We start from the raw sequence: 18705 nt of genomic DNA on the forward strand, positions 1-18705 counted from the left end.
CAATAGCTAATTATTGTATCTGTAGGTGTGGTAGCTAAAACACAAAACAAAACAAAACAAAACAAAACAAAAAAAATGTCCAAATTTTACTCAGTACAGTCTCCATGTTTCTCCCCTCAGAGATTAAGTACCTTAAAGAAACCACCTTCCTTCTATTTCTGTGACCATTGCCAGTTATTTCTGAAATAAAAGTACCTGATTCATTAATAACAAGTTATCCACCTATTCCCCCTTGCCTCGACTACAGAATGGATTTGCCACATACTTTTACATTAGTGCTTTTAAGACCTGTCAAACTAACCCTTTTTTACTTCTGTAACAGAATACTATTAGTGCTTTGTACCTTTACCATAACTTGTCAAAACAGTTAAGTATGGTAGAAATGGGAGAGTGGAGGCCACCATTTAGAGATTATACAGAATTTTGACACATCTCTTTGCCATTTGGAGGGAAGAACTTACTACTTTCATCTTATGCAGGGGCTGCACACCAACCATAGCAGTTTCTTTTCCAGCAAAGCACTGAAGAATGCACTGCAGTGTAATAACACTGTCCTGAGAATGCAGAATAGGTCTATACTAAACTTTATTAATGTAAGAGAGCTCATAAAAGGCTGTAGAAGATCTTTTATACTTTCCGTCAAAAAATCACCATTGCTACTTTGCAAAGACTCATATTTTATAGAAAAAAATAATGTTAAAAAGTATTAAACTTTGTTTAATTTGTCACATAAGGTGACAAATGATCATCATACATAAGATATACATCTCTGGATTTAATAATACAAAGTTTTAGGGTGTTAACAAAAAATCCTGTTTTGTGGTTTGACGTCCTTTGGAAAAGTGTTGTGTTCTTGATGATACAAACAGTGACAGAAAATAATACTTTAGTGACCATTAATTCTCTACATTTAATTTCTTAAGCGCCCTATCCAATACCCTTTCCTATTACAGATGATTTCTATCAGTAGAACCAGGAACAAAGCAGTAAGAAAACCCCCTAAATCGTCAGTTCATGAGGCTGTTGCAATAGCTGCCAGAGGTGTCTGAAGTATCACTGAGGTATCAGCACTGGTCCCTAAAGGCTCTCAAGACCCCAAGTGTCTTCAGGATATTGATAGGTATTCACTCACTTCGTCCCTGTACGTTTAATAGCCTGATGCCAGTCCTCAGTGCCAAGATGGAAATAAATCTGTGTGAATCTCAGAGACAGGCAAACGCAGGCTGTCAGAAGCAATTGCAGTTAGGAATGGGAAAGCAGAAGTTCATCTGCAAAGCTGTTAACTTTTTGACTTTGGATTTTGACAGTTGAAATACGATAGGGAAGAGAGCTGAGGAAATACAAGGTGCGTAGATTAAGATGCTATCATTTGTAGCAAATGTAGCATTCATTTCCACTGCCATCCTATTCCTACAAGGATAATTTAAGAGAGTTTATTTCTTGAGTTTCTCTGAGAGAGTTCTGAGATCTGGACAACCTTCACTAGTGTTTGTCTGGCTTTTTTCTCTCATCTTACCATTTTTTTCCACAATGGCAAATATTGGCCAATTTGTATGAGTATCGAGTATCTGTGCCTGAACAATCAGTAAAAAGAATCGTCAGATGAAAAGCCTCCCCCCTACACAACTACTTTTTTAGATGTTGAATATGTTTTTGAGGAGTTTGATGAGAAGAAAAAAAATCAGAGTCAGAGAGTAATGTTGACTGAAAATAGCCTATTGAGCTCACTCTGTCCAACCTCCTGCTCAGAGTACATTCACCTAGAGGAGTTTGCCTCAAGCAACACCTAGTTGGATTCTGAATGTCCCCAAGGATCTAGATTCCAGAGCATCTTTGGGAAATTGGTTTGAATGTGACCACATTCATGGTGAAAATAGTTTTCCTTTAATCTAACTGGAGTTTCCCATTTTGTACCCTGATTATTTTCCTTTCATTCTACCGCTGCACATCTTTGAGAAAAGTCTGACTACGTCTTTTCTCTGCCCTTTTATTAGGTAACTGCAGATTAGGTAACTGTAGACAAGACCTTTCTTTTACCTCCTCTTCTGAACAAACCCAATTGCCTCAGATTCTCATCACAAGACAAGTTTTCCAGATTGCTGATAATCTTGGTGGCCTCTGCTTAACATCCTTCAGTGATATTCAGCTGAATGGAGGGGAACAATCCTATCTTTGAACCTATTGGCTGCACTCTTGCTAATGTAGTGCAGCACAGCATACATTTGTATATATATGTTTGTATACATAGACAGCATTTTGCAGTTGAAAATCTTATTCCCACCCAAAAGATCCCCCAAGTAAAATTAAAAAACAAACAAACAAACAAAAAACATGCAAGTGCGAAATAGGCTATGTTTCCAGAGTTCAGGCTCTGGAAACTTCTGTTGTAAAAGTTATTATGTTAAACACTGTCCTCTGAGGAAGAGCTGACAGAGGAAGAAAATCTCAGAATACAATAGAACACTGTACAATGTTTTTCACAGCTCACTCCAATCAGAAACCAAGGGCATAACCTCAATAAATTCTTAATGAGTTAAATGCTTAAGCTACAGATGCTAAAAGATCTTTAATATCTAACTTCCAGAATACTGCTTCTTTTGTGGAGTCACATACAATTTTTTCTATATTCAACAAAAATGGTAGAAGCAAATATTTCAGATACTGTGATAAAAACTGTAAAAATACAGATTAGTTTAGGTGTCAACATTCTAACAATCTAGATCATAATTGTTTTAATGTTTTATTATATTCTGAAACTATTACAGAGATGAAACTGATGCTATCATTTACTTCACATTTTTGCTCTAATTCTGTACTTCATTGAATTCATTTTGTTGCAGTTGCCCAGACAAAAGGATCATAAGCCCCATGAATCTTCTCCCCATACAGTGAGCAACTGTTGCAATACAACAGTTCCTACATCAGCCCTGTCAGCTTAATGAATGTAAAATGTGCTTCTTGTGCTTCTTGTGCTTGTGCTTCTTTGCAGACACATCTCTTATTCTGAAGAGTGAGCCATAAAAAAGCAAGGGGTAAAATGGCCCCTTGGATTGTGATTGCCCTGCAGAATGTTCAGTATACTTCTTAGACAGAGCTCAAGAAACTCCGGAATCATCCACTATCCAACTATCCAGTCCTTTGCCACTTACCTCTGGAGTTTTTCAGTTGCAATTGGAATATAATTTTAGTTAACTTATCTTTTCATCATATGAATGACAATTTATAATACATATTCTTCTGTATGAAAAGGACATAGATTCACTGAGTTTATAGAGGTCATTTACAAGCAAGCATGAACAACCATTCCTTCTCCGCTTCAACACTGTGTATTATAGCTGCGCATTACTTGGTAATATATTTTTGTTTTGTTCTGTTTTTAGGTGGCTTTCCTAACAAAATCCTTTCAAAACCAAAAGGCAGGCTATAAATGTACTAACGTTAAATCAGCTTAAGACATTAAATTGAAAAACAAAGTTGAACTATATTACACTATTGCAAGCATCACTTTGTAAGTTAAGGTTACCTTTCTCCATGGCAACTCTAATCAAACTGGACGTTGCTCATCTAAAACAGTTAAGACTGCAATTTCAATTGTTGACTTCACTCACATTTTCACAGAAAAAGACATCTAAAAAATTTTAGTTACAAACAATGCACAGCACAAGACATGCACATTGCAATGTACTGAGGTCCATGGAAAGCAGTTAGATGCAAGGAGAGAAAAACATTTTAGTATCTTATTGGAGCTAGCAGGCTTTCTATTTATTTGTGCAGCATTCTTTTCCTCTTTCTGAAAGTGTAACAGAAATAGTGCCCACCTGTCCTCCTCTGCTCCTATTATGGCTTATCTTACACACAGGGGAAATGGGAAAGCTCAGCAGTCTTAGCGCCAGCGAGGGAGCGACATACAAAAAACGAACCATTTTTTATATTGCTATAAAAGTAGAAGACAATATAAAGGCAGTGCAATGCCAGCTAAACTGGTGTAGTTGACAGGTATATGGATTGAAAATATGCTGGCAATTAGAAGCTTCGGCTAAAAAAAAGCGAACATATACAACTTTCAAACTATGCAACTGTCTTACGCATTTCAGCAGTCTTTGAGCTTTGTCATTATCTACCAGCTGGCAAGCAGGGAGAACCTGCCCTGGAAGAGGGAGGGCCCTGTGTAGTTTCTCTCAGATCTAACAGCCCTCTTTCTTGGTATTGAAAGGGGTCAAACACCTTTCACTTTAAGGCAGCCCCAGGGAAAGGCTTAAGGACTCTCACAAGAAAGGCAGCAAGTATGAACAGCAGTCTTCTCTGGTACCAATGTAGCCGTCACGGGAAAGGCTTTTGCTCTACTTGGGTGAAGTACTCATGCATCATCTGCTATATTCTACTGGACCTGCTGGACCTGTCCTTGTCTGAGCAAGCCAGAGCCCTGCCAGGGCCCAGGCTGGCATAGGTACATCCTTGCAGATGTCTGCTCTCATCCTGGAAACCTGGAGGAGCTGTAGTCCCAGGCTGTCCCCAGGTTCTGCAGATAGAAGCTCTGATGGAGAATATCAAAACTTTAAAAATAATAAATAAATAAATCTTACATTTCAATATTTTTTCCAGATAGGTAGGCAGGGGATTGAATGTGGCTTTTGGGGCTTCCAAGGCCAATAAAACAGCTGATTCTGTCAGGATCTCAGGGATATTCTGTACATTGCAAGGTTAAGGTTTTATTTCCTTCTCCCATAATTTGTCAAACATATTGTTACAAAGAGTTACAGAATCAAAAAATGTCAGACAAATACAGAAAAGCTTTGAAACCATTTGTGATAAAGGAGAAGTAACAAGTACTGTTACAACAGCTGCATGCACAACTGTGTTTCCAAGGTAACAACTCACAATCCTTACAGCTACAAAAAAATCCTATACACCATGGGGGAGTTGTGAAATTAGGGAGACTCCAGCTAAAATAGAATATAGAAAAATAGACTAAAACAGAGAAGCAGCAGGAAAATTGAAATTATGAAACTCATGCTGTGTTTAACAGCTGGAGACTGACAGAGCCTTGGCTATGTTTTGGTGAAGTCATGGCCTCCAGATCTGTCACACAGGTTCTGCTTTGTCCCTCAGGTTCCAGATTGACCTTTCATGGTGGCCACAGGAAAAAGCACAAACAAAGAAAAAAATATTAGCCAAAAATTGCCAGTGTGTTTACTATCTCCCTGCCACTCTCTTTACTTTCAGAGTAAAGGCACAATCCTGCCCATGTTATTTTCTGGCTTAAGCAAGCATGTAGCCTATTAGCAAACCAGTGCACTGGGAGAAGCGAATTCTTCATAACAACCTCAAAGAACAGAAAAAAATGTCCCTTATTTTTCTTTTAATATTACTGTTATGGTTATGTGACAATAAAATGTTATAACTTTGGATCCAACGAGATATGTTTGTCTTGTGTGAAGTCGTTTATAAACACGCTACATTATTTAAAAACAACTGGCAAGTTTGCACATAGAACTTCTTCAGCTTTTGAAAAGCCACAGCTGCCCAATTCCCACCACCTGACCAGCGAATGTGAAGCTGGGACATGCAGTGAGAAAGACTGCAAGATTTCTAGCATGGAGAAAGATGAACACTGGCACTAATTTCTAGTTACACGCTACCTGCGTCTACAGGATAAGCCAGCTTTGTAGCAGAGGCTCATTTGTAAGTAGTGTAGGTATCTCTTAGATGCACTGGATTGTATTTTATGTATCTGGATGTGTGTGCGTAAACCATAAATAGAGGAAAAATAAACCTATTATTAAATGTATGTTACAAGCATATCAATAAACACCATTGCTTTTTTAGATTTAAACTGGTCATTTTGCTGATTTTAGGTCCTTGCAGCTACTAAAATGGGGCATTAACACAGGGTTTAGTGATTAAACTTAGCATTTACTAATGGTAAAGTTACTTTCAATGTTTAACTTTTGTCTCTAAATACTGTTGTCGTTTAGTTAATATTTGGCTTATATTCACTTACCTTGATTTAAATTTTTTTTAAAATGCAGTCAAGTGGGCATGTTGGCTGGCTGGGATTTATCAAGGAGTCCTACACATTGCTTAGCATGTTGACTCTGGGTGAGATTTGACTGATGTACTCTGCAGTACATGGAACCAAATCTGTGTGAGCAGAGGGGCTGCTGTTCGCTTGTCTCTGAGGGGGAACTCCGCATGACTTCAATGTCTTTTTTCCTTTCTCTGGAGAAAAGAGCTTCCATTGGTACTAGTAAGATGTGCTGAGAGATTAGAATAGGCTGAATGCTGTTTGCAGTCCCTGTGGTATTCCTATATTCGTAGTCTCACTATGTCTCCTAAGCATACATAATAGTAGAATGATTTGATATTTCCTAATGAAAAAATTGATATTTGAAATGTGCATTTAAAATAAGCAGAAACACTGAAAGGTTTAATACATCTTAATGCATATATAATGACCAGATTTCAAATTACAGGTCTCTATTTTCTGCAGATTTTTCCTGCAACAGTGTACCAAACATAAAAATGTTGCAGAGTCTCTAAGATGGCTGATGTATGGGTATTTGATAAGAATTTCTAACTTGAAAAGACAACAGGCATTCATCTTCCCTCTAAAGCACTTGCATTTGCAGTGTGAAGATTAGGAAGATGAAAAATCAAGTTACAGAATTTAACAGATATTTCATTACTAGCACTGTTAGTTGGTACATAGATGAAAATATCCTAGACAAGTAAATAGGCACTAAGCAGATTTACATAATGGTAAACAGGAGTCTCCTCTGTTCCAATTGTGTGAATCCAGGGCAATATGACTGAAATCAATAGTTATTTTGTGTTTCTAGAGAAATAAAAGCACACCTTTGCTTGGTGATTCTGCAGAACCATTGACCGTGTTTCTGTGTCATTGGTTCAGCTGTTTGTTCTATTCCTTCAATTCTTTTCAAGACGTTAGTTCTCTTATGCCTTAATGGTAAGTGGAGTATTACAAATATTTGCTTTGTATATTATTTGCATTTATTGCATGTAGCAAAGCTTCCAGTTAAATCTTAACACTCCCTTCCTTTCACATCACCATTTCCCACTGTTCATCAGTGCTCAGGACACAGAAACACTGTGACTTGATCATCATGGAATACATTTCTCCCCCCTAAGTAGCATTTCCTATAGAGGTGCTGATCAAAGACTAGGTGACAAACTCTATATCCTGATGCTATTTCTTTCTTTCATCAAGTTGGTATAAATAAGAGATGACTACAAACATCTTTCTAGACATACCCAGGGAATTTTTAGATCATGATCATTGTGTTTTGTTTTGTTGTTTTTTGTTTTTTGTTTTTTTTTTTTCTTTGTTATTTATGTGAGTAAATACAGATTTTGATTGCAAGGCAAGACTTCACAAAGACAGCTTTAGATTGACTAATGTGAGCTGTGATCTCTTCCATACCCTTTTCCTGTTAACACACATTTTCATTTTAACAATGATATCTGGGCCACGAGGAATGATTCATGAGTCTGAGAATCATGAAAGTGGCAGAACTCAGGCCAGTGCTTCTAGCCTACTCAAGCACTTGTATTTTGATAGTTAAAAACCTTGAGGGAGACATTCACTGCTGTATATATTACATATACTTATTCCAGAGAGAAAGCAGAAAAGCAGCACAATGTATATATGCCGTGTTGAAAAGAGCTAATTTTCACAAGCTAATGAAGTGACTAGTGAATTTTAATGCTTTGTGAAACATTAATCAGTCATTTCTATTAAAATATTGAAGATATTACATACTATGTCATAACCTCTATACCTTCAGTGATACAAAAGCCTATAAAAAGAAATATGGATATAGCCTTAATGGAATATGTAATTTTTTTCACAGACTTTGCTGTGCCATTTTCTCATACCTTTGTTAAAAATGGGGCTACATTGTGGATTCCGAGTCGAGCTTGTTTAGTTTTTAGTATCTCCCCTCACCCCCTGCACACACTCTGACCAGTACTCATGTATTTTCAGAGAACCCAGAGCTGAGTCTGGTCATAATGAAGTTAGTTAAAGAGAAAAATCCAATAATACCAATAGAAGATGGTTTGGATCCACTCTTTTCAGGAAATATTGGCTTTCAAGAAAATACAAATGGATTAAAAAGCGCCACATCCCTTTATGTAAGAACAGATTTTGCCTTTTCTATTGAAGGTATTGTTAACAGCTCAACACAAGGGGAAATAGCAATAGGTTCTCAGAGAATCAAAGCAGCATGTATATAACAATGCTTTTGTCTTTGATGATAAAGCTAATGGTTCTCTACTTTCTAAAATGCCTCTGTATCTCCAATAGATTTTCCATACATTATTTTTCAGCCACTTCTGCTGGACAACGTGAAGCTTTCTTAGAATTACAATCAATAAATGAAAATATAAAAGTCTTTATTTACACTACCAGTCAGGGGCTCTAATGCAGTCCTTGTAGTGCAATACATCATAGTTCTATACCTTTCCTTAGAGTTTATTCTCTCTTTTACACAACTGCAAATGGGTTTAAATCAAACCTAACACCTAGAGACTTTACAGTTGTATTTTTCTATCCTAAATGAGTAGATGTTTCTCTACCTGTCATATACCCAATCCATACAACAGTAAGAAACAGTTTCAAAGTATTAGGGAGGAAAGCAACCAGTCACACTGACAAAATTTTAGAATGAAATAGCCTTAAGCCTTTCCAGCAGCATCTGCACAGATTGAACTAGATTAGATGCTAAACCTATCATTTTCATAATTCAGATACATAGTATTTTATCTGTTTAATAGGTTTCCTTTTTTTCTCTTTGCAACTCAACAATTACAAGCGCTATGAATATTGATACAACATAAACACAAGTCGCTTTTTCCTCACATTTTTTCCTTGAAATCTCTCATAGATATTTAGGTACTAGAGGTGTTGCAAATAACAAATTTCACCAACATGAATGATAAGGCTGTGGAGAAGAGATGGCTGAAATGTCAAACATAAAAAGTCCTCAACAATAAAGACAGGTTCTTAGGATAAAAATGACAGACATACATGAGAGAGAGACAGAGAGAGAGAGAAAGAGAGAGAGAGAGGGATTACAGGGAATGGAAGATAAAAACCTTTTCTTTCAGAATCTGAAAACAAACTACTTCATAGATACCTATGTACTTGATTTCAGAAACCCAAACATAGACACAAGTGTCAAACAAATGTGAGACTACTTTTGCACATGGATATTAGAAAATTTTCAGACACAAACACAACACATGTTAGCACTAAAGCAAAACTGCCAAAACTGTGAACATGCTTCCTTTGCCTTGTTACATGTTACATTAAGGCATACCTATTCATGATTAGCTTTTCTTAATTTCAACTAATAATTAGTTCTGAGATATCAGTCTGGATGCTTGATTTAGATATGTTGTTTCAGTATAATGAATATAGCTTATATAATAATATAGCCTATAAAATGATTATAACCTATTAAATTTAGAAATAGAGGAATATTAAAAGATACAAAGAAATTCAGGAATTTTGTGTTTACAAAAGACTATCTTGTCAATTCCAACTCATTTCAACTAATAATTTGGCCTTCCTGATAAAATGTCGTATTTTGGTGGATGCTCTGTTTTAGAGTATCTATAATTTGCCCAAATTTCCAGACCAATTTACAAGTGAAATACAATTTGAAACACAATGTACTTTAATTCAGCCTTCTTATTGTTACTGAGAAGTAGGATGCTCTTTTAACCATTCTATTCTGTTCTACTCTACTCACTCTTTGTTCTGTTCCATTCTAAATGTTTTTGTTATAACTGCACATGAAATCGGAAAACTAGATACTGGACAGTTACTTTTCTGTTCCTTTGCCAAGTAATTGTCTTCTATCTGTTTTATTTTTCTCCACATTGAAAATGTACCTAGTTATACTCTAAACGTGTGCTCTTATGTCAAAAACAAATTATTTAAGACATAGAAAAAATTCAGAACAAGAAAAGGAAAAAGGATCTAATAAAGGAGATGTGCATTTATCAACTTATATACGTACACTCAATAGTAACGAAAGAACAAACACTGCTACTTTAATAGGCAGATGGACACTTATGCAGGTCTCCTAACAGAAGCACAGGTACAACATGGGCATTTTTCTCATGTACTGTATAGTTCTCTTCCATTTAGAGTTCACTCCTGCAGAATAAGTATGTACCTCAATGGGAGACATGTTCTGGATAGGTATGAATACCTAGTTCAGAAAGAAGATGGCCTGGAACACAGATTTCTAGAGAAATGACACTATCAGTCATCACAGGGTCACACTTGTAGCAAATTAATGTCTTTGTAATGCTTTGTCATGAGATGTATTCTTAAGATTTTTTTTTTTTTTTAAATCAACATTGGACTAAAAAATAGGCAGTATCCGTGCAATCTAGCATCCATTAACCTCTCAATTGTATCATTTGTAAAATGTGGAGGAGGATCAATTCTCTTCCAGAAGTAGTATAACAACAGTATCAGATTTATAGTATTAAAATAAACATAATGAATGAAAAATAGCTAAGGAAGTGTATATCATTTATATCCTTCAGGTAAGAGAAATTTAAGGAGCTGTCTTGAGATACTGCAAGCTTGGAGCACTTGAAGCTGATCTACCAATGAGCTGCCACACACCTATTCACATGACCATGGCTGCCCTTTATTACTGTGACCTTCTAGCACTCTGCCATATAATTCTATCTTTAAGATTATGATCATTCCGATGGCTGTCATGATAAAACACATCAATTTGCTGTTATCTATTTTGGACAGAAGTCCCTGCAGTTAATTTTTCTAACATAAGCCTTTGTTTACTTTTCAGAAATTTTGCTAGCACTGCACCTAAAAGATGTCAATTATCTTCCTGTCGGCAACATTTCTTTCTCATGGTTCACATGCTGGTCACTGGAAAAAAAATAATAAATAATATATTTTTATATACACACACATATATACATGTATATATATATGCAGTTTTTACCAAGTTTTTATCAAGCCTTGTAAAATTCATGTTTCCAAATTGTTACATTTAAGAACTTTTAAGAACTCCCAACAACTGATGTAACCAACAAGCAGAACAAACCAGTACATAATGTAGAAGAGCCTAGGTTGGATCCTAAATAACTGTATTCATTTACTACTTCTATAGTTCAATGGCTGTGATGACTTGCATCTTATTTTGATTAATGAAATCTAGATTTTTGACATATTCACAAATAGTATTTTTGATTTTTTTTTTTTAGATTTTTTTTTCCTGCCAAATTGATGGTTGCAAAAAGACAGTTTCACTGTTACAACTAAAAGCTGCTAAAGGGTTTTAATCAATGGGACATCTGTTTCACCATGTACGGTCTTTCCCTTATACCATTATAATGCCTCTGTCACATAAAGAAAAGGCTGCAAACTGAACACGCTCTTGTCACATACCCTTCCACAACCCATTTACTTGATTTCGATGACAGGAGTTAATTGTGTCATCATACACACATACATTTTCAGATACACACCATCAACACACATACACATGAGTGAAATAATAAGAAATGATGTTTCTGAGTAGTCACCAAAGCAATCTCCATTGCTCACACTATCCCATGTGTCTTCCAATAATTTGACGGGGAAGTATCTTGACAAACAAAACTACTATTTTTACTGCCTAAAGATGATTTTCTCTTGATAATCTGTTGCAGCTTCTGGCCTATAATTCTTGCCATCTTGAGCAACTTGTGGATCATCTTGTCTTTGATACTTTGAGAAAAAGCATAGTCAATGTCTTCCTACAGCCTTACCTCCTGTTTGCAGCTGTTGGTGGTTGACTAATCGACACAAATTCCACTTCCTAAAGGCAGTTTCTTGACTGGGACTCTGCCACACAAGGAATGAAACCAGTCAAAGCTATTTTCCACTTCATAAGATTAAAGGAATTTTAAAAACTGTCAGTCAGTTACAAATGCAATTGACGAATACAATTTCTGCAGCTGGATTCAATGATGCCCATAAGATTTACATGAGGGTTTAAATTTCTGGTTAACATAAGAAATTTCATGGAATTAATACTCCAAAGCTTCCCAGCTCAAATTCTAGTCAATCTAAGACTTTTATGAACACAGAACTATATATATCCATATATAAATATATACTTCATCAGCAGGCATGTAAAATTCACAATTTTACATGATATATCTAATACCTATGAATTTTAGGATAAGACTCTATTCCCAATTGTGCTAATGTTATATGTGGAATTACTACACTAACCAAATGAATTAATTACCCATAAATCCCATGTTAACCATACATCTTTGTGAAAGTTAGGGAAATTGAGAACGTGAAAAACAGAAGCGTATAATTATTATCTAAAATTATGAGTAGAACAAAAGTCCATTGCAAATATAACTCACTGGATTAAAAAGACAGACAAAAGCTCAATTTCAAATTTTACTGTTTATATTTCTTGTATGTCTAGTATCTGAATTTTTGTTAAAAAATGCATTCCAATCATCCAAATGAGTTTTTCTGAATACCTAACAAATTATACATTAGATGGAGCTGTGATATTATTTTTCTAATTATTTTATACATGTGAATGAAAAGAAAAAACTGCTCTAGTACAGAATCATGGAAATCTACCAATATCTCTAATGAAATTGTAATTCATCTTTGCATCCACAAGGATTAAAAAAGTAAAGCGGTGGAACATCCTTCAGCCAGCTAAATGAATCTCATTCATATTTTCCCTACGTCCTCCACAGTCTTGTGTACAACTCAGATCTACTCATTTCCACTGAGTTAGTTATTTTAGTTTCAGCAGTACCTTAGCTCTGGGACTGCTCTTTGACATAACTATGACTGAGCTTAAGTCTAATGTTTTGTTTTTCAGACAACTATGCCTCTATGCATTTTTTTAACCTTTTTTAAAATTATTTTAGTTACTTTTATTTTAATCTTATTAGGCCTCTCTCAATCTCCTTCAGACATTTTTAAACTAAGCTTTTATTTTCATCAATCCCATTCTAAATGAAAGCCAGCAGTATACTGCCATTCTTAAACATTTATCTATAACCTGCATATTCCCATGCAGATGAGAACATTCTCAAAACTGTTATTTCAGGAGTGTAGTTTCAAAACTGTGTGTGCTCTTGGGAAGTGAACTGATTTTACATTAGCTTCAGTATTGTTTCATTAATCTTGTGTAGCACATATTTAACTTTCTTTGACACTAACTCCATTTCTTCCATAATCAAATTGATTATGCATTTTGAGATACAACATTTCTACCACTGTTCCCTTTTTACTCTGTTATTATCAGTAGCAACTTTACTGTATAAAAAAAATCACATCTTGTGCACTGAGATCTGGAAGTTCACTGCAGATTGCTGCATTATTAATTGCTAAGTCAACTAGTGGCAACAGGGAATCCAACTGCTGCCTATGGAAGGCCAAAAGGATTGTTAGGGAAGTATCTTTCTTAACAGCTGCTCTTTTTTCTTTCTTTCGTTCTTTCAGGGTATGCAGTCTGTTTTGTTTTCCTAAAAACTTGCAAGTGGTGATAGTAAGTGTACAAAGAAACTCTACACAAGGGACTCTGCGCTCTAATAGAAGCGTACCTTAATTTGATTATGTCACTAGAATTGTTTAGTAATGACTATTGAAGGCACAGAGAAAGAGTGCTGCAGCTATAATTATAGTACCTGACAGACCAACAAATTAAGTACTAGAAACCTCCAAATTTACCAATCCTTTCCTTTCCTGTCTTTCTACTGATGCAATATTTAAAATGCTTCACACAGACTCATGCATGTGCAGCACGACAATTGATTGACACAAGGCGATTTGTTTTCCTGAATGATACTGGTATGATCTTCACTCACAGTCTTTTATTGATCCTTGAAACAAATATCATCCTGTACTAGTTTCATTAGACAGGCTCTTTCTCGTTAATTACCGCTCACTCAAATCTTTTGGTGTTTCATTAACGTGAACAAATTGGAAGAATTAAATAAACAATCCATGTCAGGCTGCCACTGTGGCTCTCTCATTCCTGGTCTTTAATTCCCTAGAATGCCAATAAGGAAAGAAACTCCCTTCCCTTCCCTTCCCTTCCCTTCCCTTCCCTTCCCTTCCCTTCCCTTCCCTTCCCTTCCCTTCCCTTCCCTTCCCTTCCCTTCCCTTCCCTTCCCTTCCCTTCCCTTCCCTTCCCTTCCCTTCCCTTCCCTTCCCTTCCCTTCCCTTCCCTTCCCTTCCCTTCCCTTCCCTTCCCTTCCCTTCCCTTCCCTTCCCTTCCCTTCCCTTCCCTTCCCTTCCCTTCCCTTCCCTTCCCTTCCCTTCCCTTCCCTTCCCTTCCCTTCCCTTCCCTTCCCTTCCCTTCCCTTCCCTTCCTCTATTTTCCTTTCCTCTTTTTGGCATTTCTGAGATCAAGTAACAACAAAGTGGTGCAATGCACCATAAGGATTGACTAAATCAAGTTGGAAAATAGTATGAAAGACTTGGCTGACTATATTGCAAATACTTTTGGACTTCAGGGAGTTGTTCTACCTAACTGCAGCTACATGCAGTTTCATCAGTTTGTCTGCAACAGATCAGAAAGAATGGTTTCCCTCTATTCACAAAGAAGAGAATGAAAGACTAAATAGCAGAGATTATTTGTATAGAGATTTCCAAAAAGTATATTATATTATACTGCTTTGATAAAAACATTTGAAAACTATGTCTGCAGGGAAAAAAAAAAAAAAAAAAAAAAAGGCTTTCAGATCTCCTTTACAAATCTCCCTCACAAATCTCTCTCTTGAGTAGTCAAATTTGCAAATTTGAAAGAAAAAGTTTTAAAAATTTACTCATTCCCTACACTGCGTATAACTGATTTTAGAAGGCTATACAACAGTTGACATTGGAATTAGAGAACATTCCCTGTAGTTGGGAATATCTAACATAAGCTCAAGATTCAAGCTGATTAAGAACAGCCTAGGCATTTTTCACTAATGAATCCTTTACTCTGTGTGTTCTCATACTTCTGGAAATGTCTGAATTTCCCTATGCATACTTAGCAGCTTTATCAGTATTAATGTAATGATTCCCACACCTCTTTTCACTGCATTGTCATCCAGTCACTAACAGATTTCGTTTTAATCTGCAATGAACTGCTAGAAAAATATACAGCATCAGAATTCAGAGAACGACGCTATTTTTCAGTCTTCTCAAAATCAGAAACATCTGAAAATGATTCAGTTACTGGTTGTGTTTTTTTGTTTGTTTGCTTGCTTGCTTTTTTTTTGTTTGTTTCCTCCTTTTTTTTTTTCCCTTTTGTTTTCACTTCTTAACTAGCGTGTCTTCCCCAGGACACAAGCAAAATGGAAAGAAACCACAAGACTATCAACTATTGCTAATCTGCAATAAGTAACAGACCAAGAGTGTATCTGGGCAAATCCACTTTCCTTTTTTTCCTTTTTCAAGATAACATATGCGCTATGTCATATTTACACTGAAGAAAGTGAAAGGCAATGATCTTAATACATTAATAAATGTCGTGGTTTAACCCGGCCGGCAGCTAAACACCACGCAGCCGTTCGCTCACCCTCCCCCTCCCTCTCTGGGACGGGGGAGAGAAAAATGGGAAAGTGAAGCCCGTGAGTTGAGATAAAGACAGTTTAATAAGACAGGAAAATAATAATAATAATAATAATAATAATAATAATAATAATAATAATAATAATAATAATAATAATAATAATAATAATAATAATAATAATACAATGGTGATAATAGTACTACTACTAACAATATGTACAAACAAGTGATGCACAATGCAATTGCTCACCACGCGCTGACCGATGCCCAGCCTAACCCCGAGCAGTCCGGCCCCCTCCCCCCGGCTAGCCACCCCTATACATTATTTAGTATGACGTCAGATGGTATGGAATACCCCTTTGGCTAGTTTGGGTCACCTGTCCTGGGTCTGTCCCCTCCCAGCTCTTACTGCACCCCCAGCCTGCCTGTTGGCAGGACAGAGCAAAAGGCTGAGATGTCCTTGGCTTAGTATAAGCACTGCTCTGCAACAATTAAAACATCGGGGTGTTATCAGCACTCTTCTCATCCCAAGCCAAAACACAGCATTCCACCAGCTACTAGGAAGAAAATTCTGTTCTGACTGAAACCAGGACAATAAAACAGGTATATTTTTGGCATCTCAAGCTCACACCTTGAACCTGTTCTTTTGATTTGGGGGACTAGGGGAGAGAAAGTTTTGGACTCAGTTTTCAGGATACATCCTCACATTTTCAGGATAAAGCACATACACTCAAAACCAAACAACCAAGCAAACAAACAAAAACACTGTCAAGTGCCCCTACTTATCAGGTGAAAGCTGTAAAAATTAACAGCAATGTTAACATATATTTAAATGGACTGGAGACCAAAGGACAAACCATAATGTGAGGTTGAAAATACTGATTTGTCATCTTCCCTTCCTCCTCCATCCCCCTTTCACTCCCATTTCTCTTCAGTTTTCTGTCCTCTTCTCATCTTTATCTGAAAGGGACCTATCAGCTATTATGTGGCTGACTGGTAGTGATGAGACTGCCAAAATGTGACAGCCTTATCTGCAGCACAGCCCTGCAAATTGCCAACCATTGATCCGGTAGTCTGTGCCAGCTGATCAGTGCAAAGCTGTTTTGATTTCTTTTCTTCTGGGAAAGAAATGAACTTCTTTGCCAACAGTGACTATCCTGCCAGGGCTATTTCTCAGTCAGACAAAGGGCCTGAAAATTAGAATTTAGTTAGATGAATTAAAATGACATCCCTTTCTCCTCACTTGATTTTTGTAATACTAAGTATGCTGCATCCCATTCTGAAATGTGAGGAAAAACAATACAATTGATTACAATAATATCTCTTCAGACTTTATGTACATAAGTGTCTTTCAGGTATACAGTTTAGCATTGCCAGATCCCAAAAACCTTCTATCACAGGAGCTTTTCAAAGCGGTCTTTGTCTATTATTACAATCAAATTTCACTCCTGAAGACATTTCAGCAAGTTGTATCCCACTGTGAGAAGGAACAATATTTTGCTTTGCTTCTTCTCCCTTAATGATGTCCTTGTGGGATTATTTGAAAAAGTGTATTTATTTACCTCAAGAAAAAAAGAAAAATCAAAACCTAAAGAGGCAATCTCTGTTTTTACATCTATTTTGTAGCTCATACATATTTGTCCCTCAGTTGATAAATGATGCCAGCTTTACGGAAATAAAGAACATATGTAAGCTTCAACACAAAGAACAAACTGGATATACCAAAGAAAGACACACAGCATCATTTTTTTTTGGCTACTTTTATCAAGAGGGGACATTTTGTTGTTTCTTTCTGTTTAACTCTACAATCTAAACATTCTCTTGATGAGCAGAGGTCCATGGATGGGTTTTTATTTGTTTGTTTTCTTAAAATTAATCAGTCACATTGCTGAGTAAAACAATAGCCTAGGGGTTGGCAGAAAACTTGGTGACACTAGATTCAGAAGAGATTTGTACAGATGAAATATAGTCTCAGTTTTGAAGCTTTGACTCTTGCTTTAATATACAGCACAATTAAGTTTTTAAAAAAAAAAAAGTCTTTTCACACCAAATCACTTATCTACATTGACAGATTTGTTGTTCTTTCACATTTTTCCCCTGTATTCTTTCTGCTTCATCCTTCAAAATTTCTTCATTTTATATCATCATTTCCTTGCCTATTTCTCAGTTTAGCTAAGCTTCCTGGGGAGGCATGCTTTTACTGGATTTAATTCTACATCTGCATCTCCTATTTCCTATTTTTCTTCTACATTCCTGAAGTATTTCCCAAAACGTTCAATAGACTTCATTACAATACTTCTTTAAGTCAGAATATTTATCAGCCTACACAGTATGTTGCAAAATTAGCAGCATTTGTGTCAAACACTTTCTAACTTCCAGAGATGAAGTCAAGTGAATTAGAAAACTCGCTTCTTCTATCCAGTTACAAAAGATTTGTTGCCCTTTCACCCAAAATAAACTATTTTATATTGATGGACGTCTTCAAGCTCCAGGCAAATCTAAATGTGTATAGCCAGCTCCAAAATGTAACATCAGAAAGGATCTCACACCTCTCTTTATATCAGAGAAAGATGTAAAATATGCATCATGGCAGATGAACTCTTCAAAGGAAACTGGGTTTGTCACACTTTGTAACACTTCCTTCCGACTGCTGCGTTACCATTACAGAACTCCAGTGTACGGGATAAATCAAAGGGGACACAGTCACTCACTAGTCCACAGGCAACCACTCAGCCTTAGCACAGCCTTCTGCAAACACAAAGCACTGTACAAGCCCTAAGAATATAAAAATGATTTCTATCTTGATTCCTCTATACAGATTAGAGTCAGATCTCTCTCCAATCTTTCTGGGAAGTATTAAGCATTACTGCAACAAATTTCTCATTTAGATGTTACTTTTGCTTCTCTCCTTTGAGCTTAAAGTCTTAATTACACTTGGAAAAACACGAAATTCAAAGATGCTGTACCAATAAAAAACACTTGAAGTGAAAAGTGAAAACTCATGCAGAAAAACAATGAATGACTGGAAGATTATTGTACTAATCAGCAAACATAGGCTAATTCGTGATGTTAGCACATGAAGGAAATAACTCTATTTCCCTCCAGCTCCC

General features: G+C 36.3%; 1 protein-coding gene and 1 long non-coding RNA gene across 2 annotated transcripts in view; both read right to left on the bottom strand.

Annotated features, from left to right (window-relative positions):
• Nucleotides 1-18705, bottom strand: part of PCDH11X (protocadherin 11 X-linked) — a 480483-nt gene that overhangs the window by 179740 nt on the left and 282038 nt on the right. The gene's annotated exons all lie outside the window — the stretch shown is intronic.
• Nucleotides 8884-16674, bottom strand: LOC137863459 (uncharacterized). Its single transcript, XR_011100906.1, has 3 exons — nt 15846-16674; nt 11821-11896; nt 8884-10936 (listed from the first exon to the last, which is right to left on the bottom strand). It is a non-coding gene; the product is annotated as an uncharacterized lncRNA (long non-coding RNA).

Source organism: Anas acuta, chromosome 13 (assembly GCF_963932015.1).
Source record: "Anas acuta chromosome 13, bAnaAcu1.1, whole genome shotgun sequence".
NCBI classification, from domain to species: Eukaryota; Metazoa; Chordata; class Aves; order Anseriformes; family Anatidae; genus Anas; species Anas acuta.